Genomic DNA, 5,191 nt, shown 5'->3' with positions numbered 1-5,191 from the left:
TTTTTATTAAGTTTGATTACCGAAGAGAAATTGAAAAGTTGTCTTGTACTAAAATTTGACACTTTCAAAACAAAAATATTTCACCTTTAGCTCACAGCTAATATATTTTTTTAAAGCGTTTTAAGCTTATTTCGTTTATTGTTATGGATTATTATTTTACTCGAATGCCTTGTGCCTATACAACAAATTTTTAGATAATTACTTATGTAATAGAATTAATTTTGTATTATTAAGATTATCGAATGATTTATGAGATAATACAATGGTATATAATATTTAACTCTGTAATGATAAGATAAATATAGCAGGTATAAAAAATATAAAAATAGCAGGTATATATATATATATACCTGCTTTATATTTATTATCATATTTTGAGTTAAAACAATTTCTTTTACTATAAAATGTATTGTTTTTATTACCATGAAACTGATAATAAAGAACCATTGAATAGCTTTAGTGTACAAAATTAATTTCTATATTGCATAAAAATTGTACATAGCAATACGTAACCGAAACGAAGTACAACAGAACAAGACAACTTTTCAATTTCTCTTCGGTAATCAAACTTAATAAAAATATAAGTAGTATGTGTAATAATTAAAAATCATTCTTATTTACTTATATTTAAGGGCAGATAATTATTATTTGCATAATAATCGTTTAAAATATTATGAAAATATTGTAAACTCTGTTTTATCATTTAATAAAATAAATAAGTAAGTAAGTTATATAAATGAGCTTTGACGGTATAATACTTTAAACCTAACGGGTTTGCCGTGTAAAAAATAAATAGGTATTTTTAAAACTCACAACATATTTAAAAATAATTTAAAAATATGAAATATAAAGTTTGTTTCTATATTTTAAAATTAAATAATTTCTGTTGAATTGTTCATCGCTCAAAAGTAATGCTCTGTGAACATTTTGTATTTTAGAAATATGATCAGAATGATGATTAGTTTCTAAGTTAATAAAAAATGAAATCTTCTATTCTATTCTATTCTAAAAATTAATCAGTGTACATTTATATGATTTGGACATTTTAAAAAGAGAGAACAGTTTAAAAAAAAACACAATGAGTACTTGGTTCCAACGTGTCAAAAGCCAAAGTAGAGGTGGTTTCAAAAATAAATTTATAAAGAAATTGTGGATGTGTAGATTGACAATGGAAAAAGGAGAAAAAATGTATATAAAAGTGGTAAGATTCCAAGTAGTTAAATATTGTAAGATAAGGAAAAAGAAGAAAGCAAACGTATTAATAAAGTTGAATACTTTAATATGATCACTGAATATTATATTATGTTATGCATAGTATTGTGTACATATTATAAAGTAAAAGCAGCTCTTGATGAAATTTTATCAAAGAAATTCCGATACCAATAATTCTACAAATTGCTTCGATATCGAACATTCCCAAAATTCTGAAACATTATGGGATCATCATTGAATTATTATACGTGTGTCTGGATGTAATAAATTCATAAAAAACACCGTGTGTAAGTTTCAGATGAATTTAATTTAATTTTTCGTCTATAAAGGTGTATTGCTTAAATGATATTTATACGATAATATTATGTGTCATTATTTTATATTTTATGTTATTTTTCTTTTCATACTGTTATTCAATAAAAATGTTATTTTTTAAGACAATTTGTTTTATTATGAACCATTATTAATTATAATTTATACCAATATAAATCGTTATAAAAATTGTAAAATTTATTAACTTTAAGGAAAAATAGACACTAAAACTAAATAGATGTGTTGACTAAATGAGTAGAATGACTGACAGATTTAAACTGTTATTATTGGCGTGGTGTAATTAATTATTATGCTTAATTAACATACTATATGCATTAAAAGATAATGTTTATTTATTTTTAGTAAAATTATGTAGAACAAAGGACAAGCGAGCGTGTAACAGTAATTGTATTGGTTTACAATAAATCGTGTTAGTGTGAAAATGTTGAGTGTATATGTTTGTACCTGTGCAATGTTACATAGTAAAATATAAATCAAAAGGTTCGACCTTCGATTTTTCTATTATTATTTTGGACGAAAGACGCATTAAGGTTGAATATATTTTACAAAACCACGTTTTCTTTATCGATTTTTGGATGATAGAATGTATGTAATAAATTGTAATGTAGACATGAACATATATTATGATAAAATAATAAGAACAATATTTATTTATTTTTTGTGTCTTCTAAAATTTGTCGACTATAATACACTATGATAAACACTATCATTCTGTACTTGTTCATATTTTTTTTATAAGTATTTTTTATAAATAATTGTTCTGTTACGATTAAAAAAATGTTTAATCTGTAAAAGCATGGTATTTAATGTTTTTATTTCACTTTAATTGCATTTGTTATTTTGATAAATAAAAATCAATTGGTGGACAACATTGTTTAGTAAAAACAGACGAGTTCTATTGTTCAGAGGTAAACAAAATACACAGAGGAAATTACTTGATATTAGATGTGCAAAGCAATATTATTATCACTCGACTCGGACAGTTACGATTCGTAAGAAGAATATAGTGAACCTTGTGTCCGGAAAAAAACCAAACGCAATTATGGTCGACAAAACAAAGGTTTGTGGGTTTTTAGGCCATGTTATTGGAGAAGATGTAGAATCTAAGAATATTGATGGTTTGTTGTCCATACAGCAGTGATCGTGATACGTATCATTTCATTGTTAGACTATTCAATCTGTGGTCTTGTGGGTACTACTTATGTCTACAACGCGCGAGAACAATATTGTAAACTTAAACAGAATAAATTATAATAGACACAAATGTTCAACTACATAATATACGGTTATCAATTCAAAAATGTGATTGCTTTTAGGTGGATTCTAAGAAACTTTATAATATAATGAATACCAAGAATATCAAACAAGTATACATTATGAAATTATGTAATTTTATAATGTCATTAGATAGAATATTGGAAACGTCCAAACAGACACACAGTACCGGTGATATTATGTATTTTTGTTTTTAAATATTATTAGCTAATACTTAAAAAATGTACTGTTAATTGACAAATTAATTTTTAATAGATTAATATAAGACAAGCAAATAGTATTAAAAAAAAATTCATAAACAAGTTATTACTAGTTTTTTTTTAATGTATAAGTGTATAAATATTGAAATTTTACTAATTATAATATTACGCATACATTTCTTATCATATTATGAAATATGTATTTCAAAAGAAATTTTATCTATAAATTTTTAAAATATAAATGGTTTTATAATTATAAATTAAAATAAACTAGTTGCTCAAAAAACAACAATAGTTTCCAATAAATAACATACACACCCATACACATGTAATAACATCTAATTTGACTCCTTGAACTCAATTTATTTAAAAGTGAAAATGTTTTTCAGAGAAATTCTAAATGCTATACTCGATCTTATACGACTATTGGACGTTGTAGTTTAATTATAGTGTTATTCAACGGTAGTAGAAATATAAAATCTACGCCAAGCGTTTTGTTGAAAATCGTTTTATTGTTACACTGATGTGTTTTTCTTTTAATACAAGCATAATAATAATAATATAATATACCTTTCGACCAGCACACAACGATAATCGTTATTCACTCGTTCGTTTAGCGATTAAATAAAATCACTAAGTTTCGAATAACATACGTTTTATTAATTGTTTATCCCGGACTCTGCGATACGGCTATAATTGACGTATTAACACGTTCATAACGTTGGTTGTGTGTCACGATAATTTTGGGACTTAAAATAAAATATTGAAAATTTCGTTTTTATTTTTTTGCTCCTATCCGATACAACTTCGACGAGCACGTGATAGCGGACCGATCGGAGACGGGCGGCGTGTCATGGGTTGCGGTGGGTCTAAGTCAAACTGAACGGCCATTCGGGCGTGTGCGCTTCGATGTGTAGGGAGCGCAAAAACCGACGCGCACTCGCGGACGCGCCAGCGGCAATTCTCGTCGTATATTTGCTATGGATATACATTATACTGTACCTTCGGTCTATAACCACTTGCCTCCAGTACACGTAAAAACCTCTTTCCCTACTATTACGATCTCGGTGAACACACTTCGATCCTAGACATTTCTTTTTAGATTAGCGGTGGTATATGCAATGGGTGCGTTGCATGGATCGAATTAGGAGCAGTTGTATGACGTATTACATACGCTTTAGGAATTTTAAAATGTATTACTCCACTTCCCTCTCGCGAAAAACTAAAACAACCACCTTAGGACCCCGTGATGTATCATCAGTTTTGTCGTTTTGTCGTTGTCTATCCTGTTGTCATCACGTGGACCTGCCTACACAGGAATTTGTAAAAAAGAACTCGTTAAAGGGCGTTGCGTTGTAGAAACAATTCGTAAATATTTGGGTATTGAGATGGACAAATTAGCCACGAAACGAGTATCTTATTCCTATTAAGGTATCTCCTTCTCCACTGTAATATTATGCAGTGATCACCATCAGCCGACGTACCCACCAGTCACGACAACGATGACACAGCTGGCAGGTCACTGGAGATGACGGCAGAAGCCGTTTTTTTCACGTTGTTTTTACTTAGACGTTTTGGGATTAAAAAAAAATATATATAATATATACCATATACCGAACATCGTGGTTGAATTATAGTCAAGAGGTTCATGATTAAATTTAAACGGCTAAGTGTCGTCGAACGAGGGGCGATTCTTTTTTTTGGCAATGATAAATATGGAAAAACGTGGTAAATGAAGCAAACCATTTATATACCGCATCCCTATTACCATATTGTGTAAAAAATGAAAAAACAAAAAAAATAGGAACTTTTAAGTTCAGAATAAGTAGAACATACTAAATTTATGTTCACGAAATATTATACCAACGGTGAAAAAGAAAACTTTCTTATTTTCAGATCGCCTTTCGTTCATCAAACGCACAGTAATTGGAATGTTTAAGTATAATATTATTATACTTAAAATTGTACAGGGTCATCAAGGACTTGGTAATAGTTTTCCAGTTAAGGGCGCATCATATTAATATCATGATTTCATACTCAAAAATTAAATACATTATATTTTGCAGTAAACAACTGATAATGACGATCGACTTCTGATTGATAATTTTAATAAACAGGTAGGTAGTAAACTTGATAACACTCTATAATATATAAGCCAACAATTTTTTATG

At 28.2% G+C, this 5,191-nt stretch overlaps 1 protein-coding gene across 1 annotated transcript in view; it reads right to left on the bottom strand.

Annotated features, from left to right (window-relative positions):
- The window catches only part of LOC112601849, a 114,132-nt gene extending 110,244 nt beyond the window's left edge, over positions 1-3,888 (bottom strand). The window contains exon 1 of the mRNA XM_025349671.1: positions 3,591-3,888. The gene's annotated coding sequence lies outside the window, so the exon portion shown is untranslated. The remainder of the gene's footprint in view (positions 1-3,590) is intronic.
- Between the last annotated feature and the right edge of the window lie 1,303 nt (positions 3,889-5,191).

The sequence above is a fragment of the Melanaphis sacchari genome, unplaced genomic scaffold, assembly GCF_002803265.2.
Source record: "Melanaphis sacchari strain LSU unplaced genomic scaffold, SCAv2.0 Contig7_pilon_pilon, whole genome shotgun sequence".
Lineage (NCBI taxonomy): Eukaryota > Metazoa > Arthropoda > Insecta > Hemiptera > Aphididae > Melanaphis > Melanaphis sacchari.
Note: the sequence above shows the minus strand (reverse complement) of the source record. Positions and strands in the feature narration are given on the sequence as shown.